Genomic DNA, 11863 nt, shown 5'->3' with positions numbered 1-11863 from the left:
GCTAGAAATGTCTGCTAATGATCATGCAATTATGCTAAGCTTAACACTCAGTGCAGCCTCAAAACTACACAACAAAAGAAATTACTGTGAGTGAATACATTGAGAATTTAGTAATCAGTTATTTGTAAAGAAAGGTTAATCCGACCAAGCACCACAGACCGACCTTGTGCAGGCCTGCATTATCTTGGATCAACACCTGCCATTTTAGTTCAGAGCTGCACACAAATCAATTTCAGCCATTTTGTTAGATCGTCGAGTGCAAGCCGTTGTCAATGCAGTATGAGATCTCATGCACAAGTCTATATTGGCCCCTGGTTAATTTCACGGGAATCTGTACCGAACTGTGGCTTCCCCTATCAACAGCAAACGAGTAGTCAAATTTACAAATACTTACATAACTAAGTTATGGCACGTGTCAATTGCATGTATAAGTGACCCCACAAGAATTCAACAGCATGAAGGCACTTCATTTTGGAACGATATCACAAGCCTGTGTTGATAAACCTTGCTCAACTTTAAATCCTTACATTAACAGTAGGACATGATAACCTTAACAAATGTCAAGAAAGTAAAAATATAGCATTGTACAATAGCTCATATATGTTTAAGGAACGTGCAGGATAAGAATTCTTGCAGTGATTTCCACCAAGTCAAAACAAGAACCGTGCCCACTGTATTCATGCAAAAACATTAATGAAGGTGCATTAATATACCTACAGTGACTGAACTTCCAAGCAAGGTGAAACAATTTCTATTATGATATCAAATTAACAGAACATAGCACAAAATAATCATCTGCGCAGTACTGTTTTGATTTGATATGTTTTCGGTTTCATCACCAAGCCATTCACTGGTGAGAGGTCCAACTTCTCTTGTGGATGAGGTTCTATCTTCACCCGTTGAAGAACGGTGGCAAGCATGAGGAATATTTCATTACGAGCGACATCCTCTCCTAGGCACATCCGCACGCCCATTCCAAACATTAGAACACTTTCCTGAAGGCTCCGATTGAGTTGCCCATTTTGATCGAGGAAGCGTTCGGGCAGAAAGGAGTCCGGATTCTTCCATAGCGACCTGGAGAACAATTAAAAAATAGCAGAAATGTGGGCACTACAAAACGTTTACTATGTTCAATAAGATTGCACTACACATGTAGTTACATATACTCTGCTAAAAATTAGTATAAATCTCTAATTTAATGAGCAAATATGTGCTGAAAAGATTTCTGTAGTCAGTAAAAAGTTGACGGGTTCTTCTTTGTTTGTAAATGAGGCATGCACCTGGATATATGACACAATCACGCATGCTTTACAAGGAGGGCAATACAACAAACACGTTGTTACCATGCGTTCCATTACCACCCTAGTCGTTACAACGACTTGCCTTAGGGAAGCGCTGGACTTTGGAATAGTATTTATTACTATTCCAACTACAGTCTGAGCAACAGTAGGGAAGGTGTTGGATTTAAAATCCAACAAAAGGTTCCCTAATGCAAGTAGTTACAATGACTTGTGTGGTAACAATGCATTTGTTGTATTGCTTACGTTGTAATTGTACTGCTTAGTTCTGTCTGCGTACTAAAGGCTGTTTCTACATGCCCCTTTGCAACGCATCTGCATGCTTTGTGCATCCTCTTTGCAGCCTGTCATATAATGCATATTCAGTCGTCTATCATGTAGGCTATATAGATAATCAGGCTTAGGGAACCAGCAGCGTGTCCCTTCTGCTATATTGGTCCAGTCACATGAAGGAGAAGCTTAAAGAACAACAAACTGATACACTTCTCCTATACTTCAGAAACAGATGGCAATTTGATAATTAATTAACAAAAAGACTAGTGCTACATGGACACAGATAAAATGTTTTATTTGTGACAAGAGGTGTATGTGACCTCAATGAGAGTGAACCACATTACTGTTAGAATTGGGAATCTCTAGTTGGCACAGGTATGCACTTGCGACAAGCAGGGACTCTCAATTCTAAGACAGAGTAAGGGGAACACCCCTTTAAATAACCCCTGCTCACCCTTTAGGTAGTGTGGCGCAAGCAGTCAAGACTATTCTCAGGGCGTCATAGGTTAAGCATTTGTGAACACATACAGTAATGCAATGACACACCACAAATGGACACCAGTCAAGGTTATATCAAAAATAGGTTTCTTTATAAAAGGCTTAGCACAAGACCAGAATAACGTTTAGAAACGATCACAGTATTATTTCAAAGTTCAATGTTCTTGTAAAAAGGCTTAAAATGCAAAAATAGGCTTCTTTTACTCAATTCTGCTTCTTTTCAGGCTTTGTACGGTTCGTACCTGGGTGTACGACTCGTCCACATTAGAAACAAAGAAAGTACGAGTCAAACAATCGGTGCGGACTCCAGGGTCCGGGACGTGCACACTGCGGTGCGAACAGAACAAAGTACCTTAAGTTCGTGGGGTCCGCGACGGACAGTGCGGGACAAGTTGATGGGTCCGGGTCGTGGTTCGGCGGCTTACTCGGTCTGGTCCGGTCGCAGCGTCGGGACGCGGCGTTGGTACGGGGCCTTCAGGGATACGTGCGGATGATCCGGATCAGCTTGCAGAGTCCGTGGCGTCAGCGTTCAGGCCGTACCTTCGGTGCGGATATGCGGCGACACTTCTCGGCGCCGTACAGCGTACGGGGAGGATCAGCGTACTGCGGCTTCTCGGCTCTGAGCACGGCACGGTGCAGTACGTTAGCAGCATACGGACCGTACCTGCGGGACGATGGAACTTGGGACCGGCGTACAGGGTTCGGCAGCCAGTGATGTACGTCTCGAATCGGCGGGGAAGGTTAGGTGCAATGCAGCCGGGAGGGATACGGTGCGTACTAACGCTTTTGGATCAGCGTAGACGTACGGTGCCGGGCGGCAAAGACACGGCTTCGCGGCGGATGTAGTACGAGGTGTACTGGGGCCAAATCCAGAGGGAAACAAGCACAGATCGTCCAGGCAACTCAATTTTAGAAGGCAGATGAGTCCAATGGTCCTGGGACTCAGTTCAGGGGCCAAGCTCTTCTTCCAAGCCCTTGGAGATAGTTGAAAAACAAAGTACAAAGTCTCTTTCAGTCTTTTCCTCTCCTTTCTCAGCAAGGCACCAACTGCAGGCCAATCCCCCAGGTCAGGGAAAGTTACTCCTCCTTCAGATTCTTCCAGGTCCTTCTAGTCAGGCAGAGTTCCTTCGTGGTTCAATCAGGATCTGATTTCTTAGGAGCAGGGCTCCTACATTTATACTAAGTTTCTTTTGTCTTTACAGGCCAGGGGGGCCTTTGCATAATTTCAGTCCAGTTCTTTTCAGTGAGGAGCACTTTGTTGTTGGGACTCTGGCTTCTTCTTTCAGCAGGCAGGGCAGAGATATCAGATGCTCCCCAGGGAGTGGAGCCAGCATTGTGGAGGCAGAGCACTGTCCTATTCAGAGTCAAGGTGCACTCCTCCCACCCATCCTGGTGTAATCTTTCTATTCACCACCTGGCAGCCCCAGCCTGTCTCCTGGAACTTCCCAGCCCTGTCACTCAAGTTACACACCAAGAAGATAGCCCTCCCCTCCAGAGGCGGACTGAAATGGTTAAGCAAGCAAATGCTAATTTTCTAAAAGTAGCATTTGCAAACACAGGATATTAAAATAAACTTGACTAAAAGATGTATTTTATTATTCTGAGTTCAGGCATACTAAACACGAATTTCTACCACGCTTCCTGAGCCTGCTAGGATTATAGAGTGTTATAATCTAGCAGCCCATTCTGGTTTATGGAGAGCAGGTAGCCTTACAATAGTGAAAAACGAAAATGGCTGTAATTCACTATTAGGACATGCCACACACCTCAGGGCATGTCCTACCTCATCCTTACAATGCACCCTGCCCTAGGGCCTACCATAGGGGTGACTAATATGAAGGTAAGGGAAGGATTAGGGACTGGCAAGTGGGGACACTTGCTTAGTCAGCATGATAGTACCAGACTGCATGCAGGTTCTGCAATGGCAGACCTTAGATACATTTTACCAGGCTGCTTCTGTGGGTGGCACAACCAGTGCTGCAAGCCCACTAGCAGCATTTGGATATACAAGCCCTTGGCACCCCTGGTGCACTCTACTAGGGACTGATAGTAAACCAAATAAGCCAAATATGGAAGTCAATTCACATAATACATTTTACCATAGGGAGAGCATATGCACCTTAGCACTGGTCAGCAGTGGTAAGGTGCCCAGAGTTAAAAACAGCCAACACCAGGTCAGAAAAAATACAGGAGGAAGGCAAAAAGTTTAGGGATGACCCTGCAAAAAGGGCCAAGTCCAACACAACCCCCTTCCAGCCAAAACGCAGGGTAGACCAATCACCACCGTGATGGTCTTCCCTGCTTGGGGCGATAGAACAAGGACCTGGCCCTCAAATGCAAGGGCAGACTCCAGTTCTACGCCAATCTTAACCTATTGGCATCCCTCTGTCCATACTCTCAGGGCCCACCAAGCCAATCCCTGGGGAACGCTTCTCCTCACCTGTGGACACCACCTGTGCAGGACCTAACCTTAACTGGCCCACAGGTGTGTCCCAACAGACAGACAGCAAAATGCTACCGTGGCCACTGACAGTAGTCAGGGATGAGACCCAGACCATATGCCTCTCAGGGCTCTCAAACCTCTGTGGCGCCAGGGAGCGGGGGGCAGTAACCCCAGGTGCTTGGCACCCTTTGTCAGTAAAAATACAGGAGGAAGGCAAAAAGTTTAGGGATGACCCTGCAAAAAGGGCCAAGTCCAACAATTACCTAAATTCTAGTTCCCATTGGGCTCAGGGTCAAGACTGATTTGCACATGGCTGGGTCCAAACTGGAATGGCATGGTGAGCAAAAAAACGATGGATTTAGGCCCAGATCTCTGTACTGGGGTGACTGTATGACATTGTTCTGCATTCTGTCCATCAATTGTTCTTTTTGCATTTGTCACCCTGGATGGACGGGTATGCCCAGACGTGGGTCCCGTCCTCTCCTTGCCACTGGAGTCAAGCTATCCTGACTGATGAGGGCTGAAAGCCCGAAACCGGTCCTAGGATGCTTGTTTCCAGTCCAGGGAGGACCTGGCCTGGCAGTTTGGGCTGGACTGTTCCCATTGGGTGCAGGGTCAAGACTGATTTGCATGTGGCTTGGCCCAAACTGGAATGGCATGGTGAGCAAAAAAACGATGGATTTAGGCCCAGGTCTCTGTACTGGGGTGAATGTATGACATTGTTCTGCATTCTGTCCATCAATTGTTCTTTTTGCATTTGTCACCCCGAGTGGGACGGGTATTCCCAGACGTGGGTCCCGTGCTATCCATGCCACTGGAGTCAAGTTATCCTGACTGATGAGGGGTGAAAGCCTGAAACCGGTCTTGGGATGCTTGTTTCCAGTCCAGGGAGGACCTGCCCTGGCAGTTCTGGCTGGACTGTTCCCATTGGGTGTAGGATCAAGACTGATTTGCATATGGCTGGGTCAAAACTGGAATGGCATAGTGAGCAAAAAAGATGGAGTTAGGTCCAGATCTCTGTACTGGGGTGAATGTATGAGACTGTTCTGCATTTTGTCCATCCATTGTTCTTTTTGCATTTGTCACTCCGAGTGGGACGGGTATGCCCAGACGTGGGTCTCGTGCTATCCATGCCACTGGAGTCAAGCTATCCTGGCTGATGAGGGCTGAAAACCTGAAACCGGTCCTAGGATGCTTGTTTCCAGTCCTTCCCAATGGGCGCAGGGTCAAGACTGATTTGCATATGGCTGGGTCCAACTGGAATGGCATGGTGAGCAAAAAAGATGGAGTTAGGTCCAGATTTCTGTACTGGGATGAATGTATGAGATTGTTATGCATTCTGTCCATCAATTGTTCTTTTTGCATTTGTCACCCCGAGTGGGACGGGTATGCCCAGACGTGGGTCCCGTGCTCTCCATGCCATTGGAGTCAAGCTGTCCTGGCTGATGAGGGCTGAAAGCCTGAAACCGGTCCTAGGATGCTTGTTTCCTGTCCAGGGAGGACCTGGCCTGGCAGTTTGGGCTCGACTGTTCCCATTGGGCGCAGGGTCAAGACTCATTTGCAAATGGCTGGGTCCAAACTAGAATGGCATGGTGAGCAAAAAAACTATGGATTTAGGTCCAGATCTCTGTACTGGGGTGAATGTATGACATTGTTCTGCATTCCGTCCAAAAAGTGTTCTTTTTGCATTTGTCACCCCGAGTGGGACGGGTATTCCCAGACGTGGGTCCCGTGCTCTCCATGCCACTGGAGTCAAGCTATCCTGGCTGATGAGGGCTGAAAGCCTGAAACCGGTCCTAGGATGCTTGTTTCCAGTCCAGGGAGGACCTGGTCTGGCAGTTCAGGCTGGACTGTTCCCATTGAGCGCAGGGTCAAGATTGATTTGCATATGACTGGGTCCAACTGGAATAGCATGGTGAGCAAAAAAACAATGGATTTAGGCCCAGATCTCGGTACTGAGGTGAATGTATGACATTGTTCTGCATTCTGTCCATCAATTGTTCTTTTTGCATTTGTCACCCGAGTGGGACGGGTATGCCCAGACGTGGGTCCCATGCTCTCCATGCCACTGGAGTCAAGCTATCCTGGCTGATGAGGGCTGAAAGCCCAAAACGGGTCCTAGGATGCCTGTTTCCAGTCCAGGGAGGACCTGGCCTGGCAGTTTGGGCTGGACTGTTCCCATTGGGCGCAGGGTCAAGACTGATTTGCAAATGGCTGGGTCCAAACTGGAATGGCATGGTGAGCAAAAAAGCAATGGATTTAGGTCCAGATCTCTGTACTGGGGTGAATGTGTGACATTGTTCTGCATTCTGTCCATCAATTGTTCTTTTTGAATTTGTCACCCCGAGTGGGACGGGTATGCCCAGACGTGGGTCCCGTGCTCTCCATACCACTGGAGTCAAGCTATCCTGGCTGATGAGGGCTGAAAGCCTGAAATGGGTCCTAGGATGCTTGTTTCCAGTCCATGGAGGACCTGGCCTGGCAGTTCGGGCTGGACTGTTCCCATTGGGCACAGGGTCAAGACTGTATTGCATATGGCTGGGTCCAAACTGGAATGGGATGGTGAGCAAACAAAGATGGATTTAGGCCCAGATCTCTGTACTGGGGTGAATATATGCAATTGTTCTGCATTCGGTCCATCAACTGTTATTTTTGTATAGTTCTAGTGCAGCATTAATTTTGTTGAAGCTTATCTAGCACTGTCTTTTGGAGAATTAATGGTTGATCTTCAAGTGATCACCAACAATCTGTTGGTTGAATGGAATATTTATTCTAAAATTAAAAGCAAACAAGAGTTTCCATAATACAGATCTGGGCAGCACGTGTTTTGCATATAGCACCTGTAGGAAAGTGGATTATTAGTATGTGGGGGTATTCACCTTCAGCTAGTAATGATATCACAATCACTAAAAGGTCCAGTCAAGTCTACAAAAATAAATCCTTGCTGAAACCTTGGTGGCTTGGCAAATAAATGGGCAATCAGGCTTAACTTAGGAGACAGGTATGTGTCCAGCATTTAATAGCACCAAAACAGTAAATGAGTAAAAGACACAACAAAATAAAAATCCAACACCAATGTATAAAAATATGGAAAACAATTCTTTAAAATGACACCAAAAAGACAAAATCCAATGTAGTAAACCAGAGATATGAATTTTTAAAGCCTAAATCAAAGATTGGTCATTCTAGAGACAAAAAGCTTAAAGTGCCACTCACCGCTATCTGGTCACGCTGCATCGGACAAAGTCAAAGTTTTAGGCCGACTGCAATGGAGCGCAGGTCGGATAGACTGAGTGCTAGGTCTCGGTCAAAAGTTTACCTTCTGGCTTAATCTAATTCTTGGAGCTTTTCTCTTGGCAACAGGCTCATTAGTGGGTCCTCGGGCTTCTTGGATCCAAAGTTTGATTTGACGATGGCGGCCTGCTGCAGCATGATGCCTCAGTGAGTCTCTGAATTTCTTTGTCCTCGGCGAGGAGCTCCAAAGCTTTTAGCGGGAAAAACCAGTGCAGTCAGGCTGATTTGTGAATCCACTATGGCATCTTGACTCTTGACATCGAGCCAGTCTCCTCCCAGAGCTTTTCTGCAAAACTTTGCAGAAAGTTTTCAAACTTTTAAATCTTGACGTTTCTTGATTCCTTTGGTGGAAAATTGGTTTCCACTATCTCCGTCCAAGTGCTCGGAGACTCTGAATCACCTCTTGGGGACTAGGACTTAATTCCCCACAATGCACCTGCACAGTCCAGGAAACATCCAGTTGTAACTGGTCAGCTAGGGTGATCCTTTCTTTGGGTTTACAGATAGTTTATTCCAGCTGTTTTTCCTGCTGCTGATCAGGGAGTCCACACCTTTACCTTTGAGTCAGGCATGGTTGTTTCTTTGTGGAGCCTTCAGAGGGCAGCAGGTGCAGCCCTTTTGAGTGCAAGCCTTCTGTGGTGTAGTCCAGGAGCCAGCAGGGCAATACTCCTTTTATTCCAGGCAGTATGAGGATCCTGCAGCGCTCCAATATTTATTCTCCATTCTGGGCAGGCAAAAGGGGGGTGGGGAGGGCACCCAAACGAAAAGAGGTAAAGGTACTTCCCTCTGCTATAACCACTTCCTGGGAAGTGTGGCATAATTTTGACCCGGAATGCACTGTTATCCAAAAATCAAAATAGAGAAAATCTCTCCTTGGTGTGTGAGTGTGTGCATCTGTGTAACCCAACCAAAAGGTGTGGGTAACAACTCACTACACTCCCCTTCCAGCCCCTCTCTTAATCTAATTGGGGGGGGCTCCCATACAGCTGTGGATTTTCAAAGTGGGGGCTGGCCTGGGTCCTATGACAACTGGCCTCCTGCCTTTGAAGGCCAGCTTATCTCCCAGCCCCTTTCCTCTCACTGGCTTCGCCAGATAACACATCTCCCCTCATCAAATGGCTGTATTGTTTCAACCCCAGAACTCTTCACACCTACTCAGGGACCAGCTTGGCTCAGGTTCTAAAAGGCTGACCAATCCGAAGACTCATCTACAAGGCTGCTTTAGGTAACTTCAGAATATTAAGTTCCAAAACTACTTTCCTGTAATAGTTGTAATAAATTCGACCATGACAATTTGCTGGAATGGATAAACATTATTTTGATACTTTGCATGATATTGCAAGCTAGCTCCAAAGCACAGATAGACTTTATTAGGTTTAATAGAGCCTTCCCATGTTAGCCTACGGGGCTAGCCGCACTACATTTGGGAAAACCGACGTTGGCTGGTTTTCCCTGCCAGGGCATATAAAACACCTTTCATATTGTCCCTGCTTTTCATAACAAAGCACGCGGCCCTTGGGGCATGTAGGGCAGACCTTAGGGATGACTTATAAGCTATAAAATGGCAGTTTTGGACTTTAGAAGTACTTTTAATTCCGCAGTCAGATTTGGACACAGTTTTATTTTGAAATCAGGCTGGAAGGCAGGCCTGGCTTTAAAATGATCCTAGGCACCACAACAGAGCACACTTAAGTGCATTAAGTACACTGGGGTCCTTAACCTACATGCCCTACCATATACTAGGGACTTACAGGTAGGGTGTGCCTAATTAGTATTAATCCAATTACCACATACCTTTAGAGGACAGAGCAATGACCTGGGTCTGGTTAGTAGAGTGTAGGGTACTGTCAGAGTCAGTAGCCACCACCATCAGTCAAAAAATGGGGATGGTCAAGGCAAAAAGGATGACTTTCCTATACACACACCCAGACAAAAGGTGTTGGGCAACTAACCTACAACCTGGTAGTTCTTATCATCTAAGTGGAAAAGCCTGGAAAATGCATTGGCGTGGACAGCCCCAGGTCTGTGTTCCACTGTGAAGTCCATCCCATATAGGGAATTGGACCACCTCAACAATTTGGTATTCTCCCCCCTTATTTGCATTAGCAATCCGAGAGGTCTGCGGTCAGTTTGAACATGGAAGTGAGTACCAAACAGATATGGCCTCAGCTTCTTCAGGGACTAGACCACAACAAAGGCTTCCCTCTCAATGGCACCCCATCTTTGCTCTCTGGGGAGTATTAGTCTACTAATGAAGGCAATTGGTCGATCTTGGCCTTCTTCATTTACTTGTGCCACTATTGCCTCAAACCTTGCTCTGAAGCATCTGTCTGTACCACAAACTGCTTATTGCAGTCAGGGGCCAGTAGGACTCTTGCTGAACACATAGCCTCTTCAGAGTGTCAAAGGCCTTCCAACATTCTGGGCTCCAAATTAACTTTTAGGGTTGCTTCTCTGAGGTAAGCTATGTCAGAGGAGCCACCATGGCCTCCATAGTTCTTCACAAACCTCCTCTAGCATACCCAGCCAGGCTAAGAAAGGCCCTGACCAGTGTCTGGGTCTTTGGAACTTCCCAATCCAGGATGATCTGCATCTTGCACTGGAGAGGTTGTACATGGCCTCCACCTACAAGGTGGCCCAGGCACACCTCTAAACCTTGTCCTATATGGAATTTGCTTGGCTTGATAGTCAGGCCCAAATGCTGCATGGCCTGAAGCACTTCCATCAGGAGGAACTGAATAAAAGCTATATCGTCCAGACAAGCTGTACTGAAAGTTGGAAAGTTTTTTAAGCCAAAGGGCATCACCTTGAATTGAAAGGGGCCCTCAGGTTGGAAAATGCTGACCTCGCTTGTGCTCCTAGACTGAGGGCAATCTGCCAGTAACCCAATGTCAAATCGAATGTACTCAGGTACTTTGTAGCCCCTGTCCTGTCAATGAGCTCATCAGCTCTAGGTATGGGGTGAGCGCCAGTCTTGGCGACTGCATTCAAACCTCTGTTTTCCAGGCAAAACCTCAACTCTTTCTTTCCCCCTTGAGGATTGGGCTTGGGCTCTAGTACCACTTGATTGGCCCATGGACTGTCAGAGGGATCAATTACCCCAACTCCCACATCTTGGCTACTTCAGCCTTAATGCTGGCATTGACCTGGTCAGACAACCTAGCCTGTTTGACTTGTTGACATGATTGCAGCTATTTAAATATATATGATGCACAGACGAAATACACATAGTTCACTAAGTAAGGGTCTGATATATCATTTGGCAGACTGAGTCATCTCCATCTGCCTAGCATAGGACTTAATATTCACCAGGCCGAGGCTACTCTGCCAGCCAAATTCAGAGCTGACTGACTGCTGGCCGCCATTTGTAAAAAAGTGGCAAGAACCGTTGTCATGCGGTTCTAGTCTATGCTTTTTAAAGATTGTTGCACAGCTTTGTCAACATGAAGGAGGCATCCATCAAACGGGATGCTGGATTTTCTTTTTGAAAGCCAAATGACTGCATGGATGTTATCTCCCATAGCAAGGGGGACATTAAACAGTTTTTACTGCCCTTTACTGCTATGGGTTTCTTAGTGATGACAGGCAGTGAAAACTGACCTCTATGTCCGCCCATCTAAATCAGCTGGGCGGACATTGAGGTCAGCCTCTAAAGCCCCATACTCTGTTAGGCCATCAGAATGGTGCAACCATGGTGGAGAAAGAGTTGTCTCCGCAATGGTTACACCAATGGTCCACCCACATCTAAATTATGTGGGTGAACCATTATCTTGGCGATAAGGATACTCCACCATGACAGAGTATCCTTGCTGCCAATATCTACCGGACCCTAAGTATCAGATGTCAAACATATTGTGAACGCTATTCCAAAATATAGGAACCTTTTTCCCCTCCTCTTGCATAAATAGATGAAACACTTAATCAATAATAAAGATAAATGTTGCAAAAAAGTCAAATTCAAACAAAATCGTCTTAGCAAAACTCTCTCTGGATAATTAATTATGTACCTTGCACGCTGTTTATTATTACAACCAGGTGAATTGACTCTCTTAACAAT

At 46.4% G+C, this 11863-nt stretch overlaps 1 pseudogene across 1 annotated transcript in view; it reads right to left on the bottom strand.

The window, feature by feature from the left end:
* Positions 1-791: 791 nt before the first annotated feature.
* The window catches only part of LOC146866028 (cytochrome P450 1A1-like), a 111844-nt pseudogene continuing 100772 nt past the window's right edge, over positions 792-11863 (bottom strand). Inside the window, exon 6 of the transcript XR_014976750.1 lies at positions 792-1074. The product of XR_014976750.1 is annotated as a cytochrome P450 1A1-like (transcript). The remainder of the gene's footprint in view (positions 1075-11863) is intronic.

Source organism: Triturus cristatus, chromosome 2_1 (genome assembly GCF_964204655.1).
Source record: "Triturus cristatus chromosome 2_1, aTriCri1.1, whole genome shotgun sequence".
Lineage (NCBI taxonomy): Eukaryota > Metazoa > Chordata > Amphibia > Caudata > Salamandridae > Triturus > Triturus cristatus.
This window is presented reverse-complemented; position numbering and strand designations above follow the sequence as displayed.